The sequence below is a fragment of the Ambystoma mexicanum genome, chromosome 2p, assembly GCF_040938575.1.
Source record: "Ambystoma mexicanum isolate Mex_15411 chromosome 2p, UKY_AmexF1_1, whole genome shotgun sequence".
Lineage (NCBI taxonomy): Eukaryota > Metazoa > Chordata > Amphibia > Caudata > Ambystomatidae > Ambystoma > Ambystoma mexicanum.
The window spans coordinates 1,435,374,621-1,435,387,229 of NC_090923.1; the positions used below are offsets into that span (position 1 = coordinate 1,435,374,621).

The 12,609-nt window shown below is 45.6% G+C and overlaps 1 protein-coding gene across 1 annotated transcript in view; it reads left to right on the forward strand.

Moving 5' to 3' along the window:
• The window catches only part of ABCB8 (ATP binding cassette subfamily B member 8), a 1,358,869-nt gene that overhangs the window by 151,836 nt on the left and 1,194,424 nt on the right, over positions 1-12,609 (forward strand). The window lies entirely within an intron of this gene.

Here is a 12,609-nt window from a genome sequence, read left to right on the forward strand (position 1 = left end):
GAGTGGATGCAGAGGGATTTGGAGGAGAGAAGGACTGGGAGAGTGAGCATGCAAGGAGAAGCCGGGCTCAAGGAGGTGAATGTCATCCACCTCCGTGATTGGCGATTAGTTCCGCGTTGGAGTTTGCGGCGCCGCGTATGGCCCAGGTGCTCCATCACACTTCCCTAGTTTCCTCAGTGTAACGGTTTAGTGGTAACCTGCGCGGCGACCCTATTAGATAAACGTGGTACTGTTCTTGGCTATTATGTTAGCCTCGAACATAAACCCGCTTGACCAAATCGTCTTTCTCTTGGCTCCGGTTGGGTTTATTAGCTATTTCTTTTTGTTAAAGTCCTTCTTGTGTTTTACTTTGCGCGGCAAACTAGGTTTGCCTTCTTTGTTCACTGTCTTTTGGCGGGCTTCTGCCCAGAAGCCCTCCTCAAGGCACCTGGGTGTCTAGGTGGGCTGAATGTGAGGGAGGGGTGTAGTCACCCCCTGCACAGGGTATCCTAGGAAACCCAAGTTGCACTTTGTCATGATTGGCCAGGGTAGTTGTCCAGGCTGGACAACCCCCCTGCTGGGTGATTGACAGCCAGGCTGTGTGAATGGGGTTTTTTTGCATAAAAGGCAGGTCTCTTGGGATAGAGGTCAGAGAGTCGCCGCTGGAACTACAAGGAACTGAAGAGAAGCGGAGCGAACGACGGCTGCTGCAACTACCCCGTCCCTGTGAAGCCCTGCTGCAGTCCTGAGCTATCTGCCCTTCAACGACTCAGAGAAGATCCAGTCCGGAGTCTTCTTCCCTTGAGCTTGGTGGGGATAACCAGCTCATCTTCTACAGCCAGAGGATCCTCTTCCGTGGTCGAAATCACTGCACACTGCTGTAGTGGTCCGGATAGCCACCTGAAGAGCCTTTCCTGTTTTTAAGAAGCGCACCTTTTTATTCCTTGTCGCTGTTGCCGGCTTCATCCCTGTGGTGCAGAACCCCTTCAGACGTCGTCCTTCACAACGAAGCTCCAGGAATCGTGGGTCTGCGGGAAACCAACAGGAACAACTGCCAGGGCACTAGCTGCACCACTGGAACAAGGTACTGTGTTCTGTTGAGGAAACTGGGTGAATCCCTTTTTCTTAATTTCCAAGGCTTGCCCTTGTCTTCCCTCCTTCTTATAACTTTTGCTTCCGAACATTGACAATATCGAAGTACTTTTGGCTACGTTGAATCGTGAACTGTCTGACCGTGTGATCTTTGGCAACTGGCCCCGGTGTCTTTCGACCCTGGCTCCGGCCCTTTGACTTTTGACCTCCTGTCTCTGAGTGTTTCTTGATTCTACCTGCCTAACCAAAATATTGCCTGTGATTTTTGCCTCCAACTCCCTCTGGGTATCTCAAGTGCTAAGTGTGTTTTTGCCCCGGTAGCATTTCATGTCACGGATACGCGTTTGTTTAGTAGACCAAACTGTCAAAAAGTGATCGCAATCGTATTCGTGGTAACGTGGTTTGTTCATAACACCAGTTCATTCAAACACAGGGTACTTACCTTGAGACTTACTGTACAAAGTGAATTGGTTAGTTGTAGTATATTTAACGTGTGGTTTTTATTGAAGTTTATTAGAAGTGTTGTGTTTATAATGAATGGTTTAAAATATAAATGTACTTATATTTTTCTACCTGAAACCTTGAGTCAGTGTTTGAGTCACAGTAATTGTGGTCCCTTTGTGTAATCTCTGCTACTGCTTATATACTCTTGAGATCAGCCTGGCTGCTCCGCCACTGTTACCACTCTGACATAGTAGTACAGGCTTGTACCAAAGGTAAAACTTGTATTGCCACCTGTAGTCTTAATTGTGTGTAGTGGTCCCTAAGGGCACTGCACAGGATTCTGCCTAACAGTCTGACGCTAGTGCTCTCTTTATTTCTGCTACTTCATATTTGAAGTCGCCTGTTCTGTAGCCGCTCAGCGCCTTTGGCGGAGCTTTTCTCCCTCGCTGTTGCCTTTGCTTTTTCTTCCGGGTCCTTTACGCGTCTTCAGGACTTGGCCCCCGCTCTTACTCTCTACCTCTCCCTCTTCTTATTTCCTTCCTTTCCTCCTTCCTTTTGTTGCCCCTCGACGACTCCGTTCCTCTTCTCTCCCTCTCCCTCTCTTACCTATTGGGGCTCAGTGTCTCTTGGTTGTCTCACGGGCTCAGGACTGCAGCCACACCGTCCGGCCCTTGTCTTCGCTACAATTCAAGACTCTTCCCGCCTGAGACTTCACGGCTCGCTGGAACTATTACTTTTGGAGGAGGAACCAGTTCTTCACTGCATAATGTTTTTTTTTATGCCTTTTGGCTTTCTCCCTTACTTCAACCAGACCACGGGAACAGAGCCACAGTTCTTCTGTTCCACAAGCATTCACTGTGGCTTCCTTCCGTGGCAGGCAGATTCCACTAAGAAAAGAGAAAGACTACTTGACCAGACGGCGCCTTCAGTCCGAGGACCTCAAATTCAACAGTTAAGGTGAGGAGAGAGTGCAAGAGAAGGAGGTGGAGGCAGCCACAGGATCAGATGTAGGACAGTGAATAGCAAGGAACTGTTCCCTATCCATTTGAAAAACTAGCACTGATTACGATAGGGAAAGTTAGAAAGTACCTGAGGGAGGTTGGTGAGATGAGAACATGGGCCTTTAGGTTAACATCCCACTAAGTGATAGCATACTGAGGGAGAAACAATCGCTAAATGCTAACCTGGGGCAAGGATGTCTGGGCTAGGGAGGAAGTACTTAAACCAGAGAAAGAGAGGGGGACGGCCCTAGGGCCCATTGATTTTTCAATTTAAACCCTTGAAGTGCCTCCGAGAATTGGAGTGAATATTTATACTGACGTGTGTTAGGAAGGATTTTCTTTTTTCTGCGTCCCCCTCTCTTTTAAGGGACAGCCTTCTTTTTTGCTCTTTGACACCAACCTAACTTTTTGGAGTACAGTAAAGGCTTTTTCCTTACTTCACTTGTTTTTTTCTCATTCTTCTTGGGAAACTGATCCGTCCATAAAACTATCAGTACTGAGAGACTATGCTGCTCTTTACAGATTTCTTGTATTGTTACAACTGCCCATCACCCTGAAGTATACTTATAACTAATATTTTGAACTTTATATTTGTATATACTGTGAATGGCTACCACGCTAAAATGACTTTTTCCTGTCCTCTTGGGTCTGGAATTGCCATATACGGGAAGCCCTTTCCCATTGAAAGCTGCTGCTTTCCTGAGCAAAATGGCAATTTGTGTGGGGACTGGGAACTGTCTGATCCCAGTCCACATCCAGGTGCCTTAATGTTTGTTGCTGGGTAGATGTTGTGGCCAGTGACTATCATGATTGGATAGCCACTACAGTTTGAATGGTGCACATTGGTGGACGTGGTCAAGCTTCCAGTCAAGATCTTGGATAAAAGGAAAGGCTCCTGCAGCCCTTCGACTGATCATCGTTAAGCCCCTACGAGGAAGTGCAGCCCACTGACGACCAGGGGAAGACTGTTTCAACTGACCAGCATTTCCTCGAGCCAAGTCCTGGTGATGTCCACCTCCTGTGCCCGATCTCAAGAAGACCCTTGCTGGTGGGACCAACAAATATTGACCCCTGCTCGAGGATCTGTGCCTTTTAATCATTTTGAGAGCATCCTTGGACCTCTGAGGATCTTCAGTTTGTACTACAAGATACCTGCTACTGCATTTTCAGCCTTCTTGCATCAAAATAAGTCATGTAGATCCTGCTTTGAGAAACTTCTAGGTATTCTACCAGTAAAACCTTGAGAATCCCTTATTCAGGTGGCCAGAACACGGCCATTGCTGTTGGATCCAATTCCTGGGGGTGGACCAGTGAGGGAGGATCACCTGGGAATGGGTACCCGGGGTTGGGCTCAGGGGAATATCCCAGGTGAGATGTGGTATGTTACTGGGTAAGAAGACAAGGATGGGGAGATCCCTGAGACCTTTGTGGGCTGTGCCACAGTTGGCCCCCTTTCTCCCATAAAATCTCCCGTATTAAAATCTCGCAAACAAACCCCATCTGGAAAATCCTTTAAGAACACAAACCCTACTAGAGTTGAAAACCACATCTCCCAGAAACCCTGCTTTCCCTCTTTCTACCCAAAAACTCTCAACGATTCTTGTCCTTCTGATTATTCTTTTCCGCACACTGAGTCTACCCTGACAAAACACTAAGGATCGCAGAATCCCCTGTGTTCATTTCACGATCCCAGTTATTCCCATATGCCTCACAAACCCCAACGATCCAGTCCCTCTGATTATCATTTTGAAACTCCCCATTAAACGTCACTAACAGCTACCATTCTCACAAACCCTACAAAACGTACCCTTTTGAGTTTCCCACAAATCCCAATACGAGGATCTTTCCTCCATGTAACACCTCTTTCCTTCTCTGACCCTGTAGGATACCCGGAAACTCTATCCCCTTCTTTTTCTGACATGAATATTTTTTCCTGCCATAACACCAGGACTGTTTACCTGACATGTCCCAATACAAGGGTCAGGCAATTAACCTAAACCACACACACCTGATGGCCCTTCCTTTTCCCCCACAGGGATAAAAGGTGGAGTAGGAGAGCACAGGATGAGCAAGGCGTGTACAGCAGACAGCACGATGAGACGGCTGCCATGAGGCAGTGAAGGAGAAAGGCGGCAGGAATCGAGAGGGTAGCGAGGAGAGAAGTGCCCTTTTTGTCCCAAGCCCGCAAAACCTTTGTGGAAGAGAGCCTAAGACCACGAACAATAGCAGAAGTGTCTTGCAGCGGATGTCAACAGTACATGGGGCAAGCTTATGCCGATAAGCAGGAGCGAGGGAAGCTCCCATACCCATGGTACCAGGACTCCAGAGAAGCCAAAAGCCAAGCGATTCATCACAGCCGGTGAGTAGAGGGGAGAACCGATAAGAACCGGGCTGTGTTGAGTGAGAATCGCAAAGTGGCATCTTTTGAAGCAAAGGTGATGAACTTTGAATAAACTGTAAAAAGTGTGAAGGGAAGACCCGCTGCAGAGGGAAACTGGCACCATGTGGGTGCTAAAGCAAAAGACTCTGGTCGAGTCCCATATGTGAGAAACTAAAGATGCCTGAAGGCCATAAGAGGGCCAGCGAAGTAGGTCAAAGTGGTCATACAAAGGGTCAAGCAAAATCCCTGTACAATCAAGACTTTGATCTACAAGCAGTGTGAGAGAAATGGAAGTGAATCCCACAATAAAAGTGAACATTGAGAAACCAAGGGAATTGAATCCCGTTAAAGTCAAGAAGGGTCTGAGCCTGACCAAGGGAGATCCAGGGGTGAAGCCGTCACCCAAACAAAAGACATTGAGGAATTGAGGGAAGGGAAATCCTTTAAAAGGCAAGAGGAGTCTGAGCCTGACCGAGGGAGATCGAGGGGTGAATCAGTCACCCAAATTTGATTGATAAAGGAACTGTAATATATTTTGCAATACGGTTGAGAAGGGTCAGCGCCCAGAAGATGGGGAACTAGGGGTGAAACCAGCACCCAGCGAACATTGGAAAAGAACTTTCATTTGTTAAAGGAACTTTTTTGTTTGAACACGTCAGGTCTTCGAAGGCAAGAGACGTTCAAGTGAAAGGAGACTTGGCCATCAACGGCCCTGATAACGGAAAGCTCGAGGGTTAAAAGCTGAACTATCATCTTGTGCTAGAAAAGCCTGAGAGTGTGTCCTGAGAGCTGCCATTGGAACCTTTGTCTCATGTTGGAGAAGCCCGAAACTGTACTGTGCTCCAAGCTCCCATCTTACCCCATGCCCAAAACGTGGGGAAGGGAGACCCATTCTACTGCATCCTGACATATTATTGGAGAACACGTCTTTCTTTTCTTGAGAACTATCCCACACCCCTTTTTGTATTAGTTGTGAGGTTTGGCAATAGGTTTCTTAGTATAGGCCCTTTTATTTTGACATGACGCCACTAGGGCGGACTTATTTTTCATTTGATGGTTCACGCTTGCTACCATTTTAGATTAGGCTTTTTTCCAACCTGCATACAGCATTTATTGTTCAATAAACACCCTTGAACTGTGATCACTTGTGTCTGTTTTACTTGTCACCATGAGTTCCTCACACTGCTCCTCTGTTAATCCACTGAAGATCTCTTGTCGCTGCCTGAGACCGTGTTGACTTCCATTGCAAATAGTCTTCTTCGCTCCCTGAAGGTGTTCTGAGGTCACTTTCTCCACAGAAGTCTTCATCTTCAAAATTAATTCCTGCATAACTCTGCACCCGTGACCCCTCAGCTTCCCTCCACTGGACCAATCACAGAAGAACATGTCCCCAGCGGAATCCAGAATGTCAGTGTGGCCTCTGGAGAAATGAGTCTGGGGGTAAGTTAACATACCCGTTTCTTAATTAAACCCCGCCTCATCTTACATTGGATTACATGGGTATGAAGGCCCAGCAGTCTTTCCTGACCTAGTGATCTGGTCAAGGATCTCTTCCTAGGCCTATCCTAGAGTACTGGGAATGAGGGAGCTACTTACCTCAAGTTTCCTTATCTTTTTGGAACTTTGTCGCAACAACTGGCATCGCCCAATCATATTGTAAATGATAACTTTGAAACTGATGACTTTGGGATACAAGGCTCTAAACTTTTAGTGCTGGACCTGCTAGGTGCTAGGACATTATTTTAGTGTTGCTCTATACTACTTATATTGTATTATATGCATCTGTCTACTTGCCTGTTTTTACACTGGTTTTGCACAATATGCTGTTTTTCTTTCTTCTCCAAAGGATTAATGTGTATCTGTATTTTATAGTATGTGTGTGACAATAGTTGAAGTTTATATTTTAAAGGCTTTATGAATCATTGTAAATATTTGTACTTCCCTCTCTAACTGGAATTTGTGCAGTGCTCTGTGTGGACTTGTAGCCCTAGACCACTCTTTCACCCCTCCTGAGTTTAAGCACTGCCGCTCTGCTACCTGACTTGATTGGGATTGGCTCTACTACAGTGTCTTTCCTGTTTACCAAAATAGGTTGGCCTCCTAAAAACCACACTAGGATTGATTTTGGAACTCCATCTTAACCTGTGTGCAGTGTATGTTTCTTGACAAACTCACTGTTAGCTGTACGTTACACCAAGAACCTGATCTCCTTAGTCAAAGCCGTACTGCTCAGTAACTCTAACAAGTGATGATACTTGGTGTAGTCTTTTGTGTCACACCTTCACAGTCTGCTAAGGGTGGCTTGCTGGAAACCTACACCAGTGCTTCTAAAGGAAGGTGTGGCAAAGTCCCCCACTTGACACAGGGGGACTTGGCCAGGGGAAAGCTCACTCATGTTATGAACTAGGGTGTGGTATGTGCAGGGTCCACTGGCTACTCTGCCTTTGTCCCCGGTTGAGTGCAAAAGGGTGTCACAGAAGGAATCTACATTGTCCCCTTGCCAGGGGAAGTAGCCTGAACATCCCACTAGCCACATCCAAAGTCCCTGAGAAACACATTGACTGTTCAACATTCAGCTTTGCATAATTTAAAAAGAATCACACTGTTAATTTTGTCAAAGGTGCCGCTGCAATGAATAACTCTCTTCAAAGTACTCTCTTCCATGTAATACACATTCTCTCTTAGCCCTGAATGTTTGAGTTGGCATTTTTCTGGCAGAATGTTCTCAAACAAGGTATACAAGTTCACCATTTTGTTTTGAGCAAACATTTCCTTTGAAGGTGATACAAAGTCACACTTTTCCCAATGACAAACATTCCTTTCACATTCTGAGGCGTTGGAGAGACTATCGGGGGGTTTACCAGAAACTTGCTCACATGCTAGTGTAAAAGGGGCGCTCCAGCCTTCCGAAGCTGTGCTTTGCAGTATCAGGAAAGGGGAAGTGGATTCTAGGATGGTGGACAGACCAGATACAAACTTTGTCCAGCCGCGAAAGCCCACAGTTGGCTCAGGTGAACCTTGGAGGTATAACCAATCCCAGCCTTCCACCAATTTCAGGACCCAGTTACAGCCCTGTAAAAGGATCCCAGCACACAGGTAGGCAAATACAGAGCTATAAAAGCTGGCTGACTTAGTCTGGTGACGTGGGTGTTTGAAGAAAGGAGATCTGAGAGTGGAGACGTGGCTGAAGAAATGAGTTTAGAGCAGAATGTCAGTCACATAGTCTATACAGAGAAGGTTGGAGAGGATGGAGGAGAATGTGGGAGGTACACCAAGAGGGAAGTGGGAGAGTACCAGAAGGAGATTGGTAGGACATGTCAGGGGGTTGGCGTGAAAAGGTCAGAACTTTGGACTTCAGGAGTAGGCGGTAGGAGCAAGGAAGCATCAGTTGGAGTCCATTTGATTTTCTTCCTATCTCACGTTCTTTCACTGATATTTGACTAATATTTTGTTTAAGAGATGGTATAGTATTGACCATGAAAATGCAAGTGTGGTCTGACCATTTCTTGTTGGTCTTTGCTCTATTGGTTCCTAGAGTGCTTGTAAATATTACCCAGCGTTCCTTTGTGGAATCGAGGCAGAACTTCTCTGGTGAAATATTTGGGGTCACCCTGCTGATAATGCAGTCAGTGCGACCTCCGGCAGATTGGGAAAGGCAGTGCAGATATTGAGTGGGTTAGTAAATAGAACACTGGTTGCTGCAGCTAGTATATGTAAAGCCAAAGCTTAGTGAAATGTGGCCTTTTGGTTTTCAGTAGATCTGTGTGAGCTTAAGAGGTACTGTTGCCAAGCTAAACGAGAATGGTGGAAGCATTCAAATATTATTGACAGTATGGAACATAAAATGACATTTAAGCCGTGCAGTAAAGTCATCTGGACTGCCAATCAAAATTATTAGTTGTTTATTCATTTGTTAGGCGCTTTCACCAAATTGCCTTACATAAATAAATCTGTAGAAAAATAGGAATAAAAGTGAGAACCAAAAAAAGGAAATTAAGACACGTTAGAGAGCAGATAGATTTTTTACTGTATGGAGTTACGGTAACCGATTACCCATTGGCCCTCGTTTTACAGAAAAAAGACCAATGTGTATTTTAATAGATGTTGCAATTGCCCTCTGTGATTACACGTGTTTTGACGGCAAACCCGTCTTTCTCAAATCAGGGCTAGTTATGGTGAACAGTTATTAGTGACAGTACCCATTTTTCGTGTAAATTAACAAACCCTTTAAGTGAGGTGATTACATTTAGGTTACACAATGATTGATAAATTTGAAAAGCAATTTTGCAAAATAGCCATGTTTGTACATTCAATAATCATATCATTCATTCAATAACCCTGAAGAATTACGGTGAAAGAATAATAAAGTAAAAAGAATGGCCTTTGAGAGCAGCCAAACAGATCTGCAAATTTCGCTCATTGGAGAGAGGTTTGAATTCAGACAATGAAATGGCTTCGTTTCTGTAACGAAATGGCACAGAGGGTGCTGTTCCTAATAGTGAGAAATAGCTTATCTAGTGGGAAATTGATGTACTTGTAAAGATAGCAATGTATGGCATTCAATGTACTTTGACCTTAATATGGTAGTAACGAAGAGTGTTATCACTATATGTTAACATTAGCATTAATAACAATGAAAGGAGGGCGTCCAACACCACAATAATATGTATATTATGTAATATGGAATGCCAATTGACAAATGCATACCAAGTGGGAAACCATTTTCTCTATTATTCTCCAGAGGGGAAGTCTCCAGTTCACAGCCTCACTGGTGTTGCTTGTACTCCAGCCTCTTTGGCCCAGCCCCTCCCCTTGTTGGGAAGGCTTCCTGGGCAACTGTTAGCACGGTCCTCTCCCTCTCTGTTCATTCAGTCTTCCTCTCATTCACTCGACGCTCACCTTTGTTTCCGGATGACAGATGCCTCCAGCTGGGTCTCAAGTGCCGTTAGGGCCGTCAGCAGCAACTCTCTCATGGCTAACTTCTTCTTTGGGGATAAATGTCTTAGTAAGTCTCTATAAACGGGTTATAACAGGATAGGGTACAACGGGTGCAATTTGGACTACTGTTTCCTTATGGCCGGACGTCAATAGGCCCACTCATAGGCCACCTCCTCCTCAGGCCCCGGGCCCTCCTCCAACTCTTCTCTCTAATTCAAAAAAGACAAACACCAGAGACCTGTATCAGTATGATATCCTTGGAATCTTTCTTGTTCTATAGCATTACCATTAGTCCAATTGTCTGTCTCCCTCCATTATGACCTTATCCCCCAAGGTCTCCCAGGTTGTAGCCTCCCTCAATTATGACCTCATTCCCCAAGGTCTGATTGGCTTCTTGCTAGAGGTCTTGTCCTGGCTCGTATTTTCCTTCCTTTCCACCGCCTTGTCACAAATCCTCCCCCTTAAACCCTTACGATCGGGAAGGGCATGCCATCTGGATAAGTAATCAGCTTGAGCCATTTTCCTGCCCGGCTGATGGATGGTGTGGAAAGAGTATGGTTGTAGCGAGAAAAACCATCTCTAGACACAGGGATTTAACCCTTGCTCACTGTTCTTATAGAGACACAGCTCCACCTCACCGACAAGGCCCAACGAGGCCGAAACACGTGTCTGGGGTGCTGTTCATACTCTTGTTCAGAAGAGAATTGCCAGGCATTTCCGTGCTGGACTGCCCTTGGCCATGACAAAGACTGATATGTAGTGGAAATGTCTCTTCTGTAAAAGGATGGTGGAGCTGAAGACTATGGTTGAGACTCTAACCCGGGATATAGATCGGTAGTAGAGGAACTCCCAGAACCCCCCCTTGTTTGTGCTCCTTGGCACACACCCACAGGTTATGTGGTGCTGGTTCCTGAGCACCAAGACACTATCACATGTTCACTTTTATTAGGCTTGTGGCTTGGGGGTATTCTTGTGCTCCTCTGGCTTCTCCATGGTCGCCTCGTGGCTCTGCCATCATGCCTCACACACCTCTTTCCAAAATGTGGCCTTGTCACACTGAATTCACTCTTTAAAGTTCATGTTTAGCTTTCTTCAGCCTTCACTGTTTTAGTTAAAGTCCACTTTTAACTCACTTGTAGTTGGTTTGATTAAGTTCAGTATTAAATGTATGCCTTTTCGCTTTAATGTTAAATAGAGATTTAATTCTATCTTCAACGTGCGCTGGTTTTATCTTGATGTAAAGTGCGCTATTCAGTTCAATGTTTAATATGCATTGTCTTTTAAATGTTGACTTTGCTTTTAGTTTGGTTTTCAGTATGCATTGGATTTCCCAAAGTTAACTTTTCATTTAGTTCGGTATTCAATACACGCTTTTTCATTCATTTGCATGGATCGTCACTCATTTGTGGTCCTTCAGTGCTCTCCGGTACTGACACGCCTCTCCGATACTCTCCTACCTTCTCGGCTTTCACCTGGTGGTTCCTGTGACTTCCTTTCACCTCCTAAGGGCGGGACCAGCCACCGTAGCGAGCTTTGATCGCTCGCCATGTGCGCCTTGCATCACACCGGCACTTATACTGCTAGATTTTGGACGCGGTCAGCGTCCTCTGTATCCCGGGCTCCTTGGCAGCACCTGCTGCACACGTTACTGTTTGGATGCTCCCAAGCTTACATCGGGTCCCACAAATCCGATTGGACTTTTGCCGACATCCTGATCCCTTCTCCTGGACACCAACAGCTGCCTTTTCTCTTAGGTCTCATGCTGCTCCACCAGTTGCTTCACCAGTCGCTCTCCCCGTCACGCTCTCACTTACTGGGTCTGTCTCCCTTTATACACCTGCAGCCCCTTGACAGGATGCAGGTATGGAACTCTGATCATATCTGCCTGACCCTCACACTTCCTTGCAGGCATCTTCTTCATCTTATCCCAGTACCAAAGTGGTGTAAAGGGGGTAATCTTCATTCCTCTTGTATCTTCTTCGTCTCAGTACTGTCAACTATTATATAGGAAGAGTTGAGGGGAACAGGCTTATAACAGTATAACAGCCCATAAAGGTTGGGGAAGGGTTGGGGTGGTTGTCAATAGGGAAAGGGAGATGCCATGTCTCGCCCAAGGGCATCCCACTCCCTGTCCCCAAGGACCCTCCACCCAGGTGATCCTCCCTCGCTTGTCCACCCCCAGGGTCAGAATCCAAAAGCAATGGCCTTTCCCTTGCCATGGCTCAGAGGATCCATGGGGAATAGAAGTGAGAATACCCTCAGGTTTCTCACAGGAGGGAGATAAAGTGGTTTAAGATCAGTACAGAGTTTAATACAGAAAAGACCAAGGTCATCTTTCTAGGGAGTCTGAAGTCTTCGGTCTGCTTCAGATTGAGAATCTCTACCAAATGTATTCCCTGACACATTTTGTCTGAAAGTCGAAGTGGAAAATGCAGACTGTTCGTGGGATTCTGTTCTATTTGTGTCTTCCCACGTACACGGTGCAATATTTTTTCAGCTTCATAAACTAAGAAGAATCCTAGAACACATTATGATTATAGATTGAACCCTTGTGGTATGTTCTCTTAAAATCTCTCGATGGATTACTGCAATGCTTTGCTCCCTCTAGCTCAGCCATTCGATCATTTGCAGCTAACCGAAAATGCACCTGTGCAGCTGATTTTTAGTGCAAGCAAGTTAATATAACTCGCATTCGAGAAGATCTCTTCACTGGCTGCTCATCAAGGCCAGGGTTCATTTTAAGATTGCCTGTTTGGTTTATAAAAGGTTGTTATA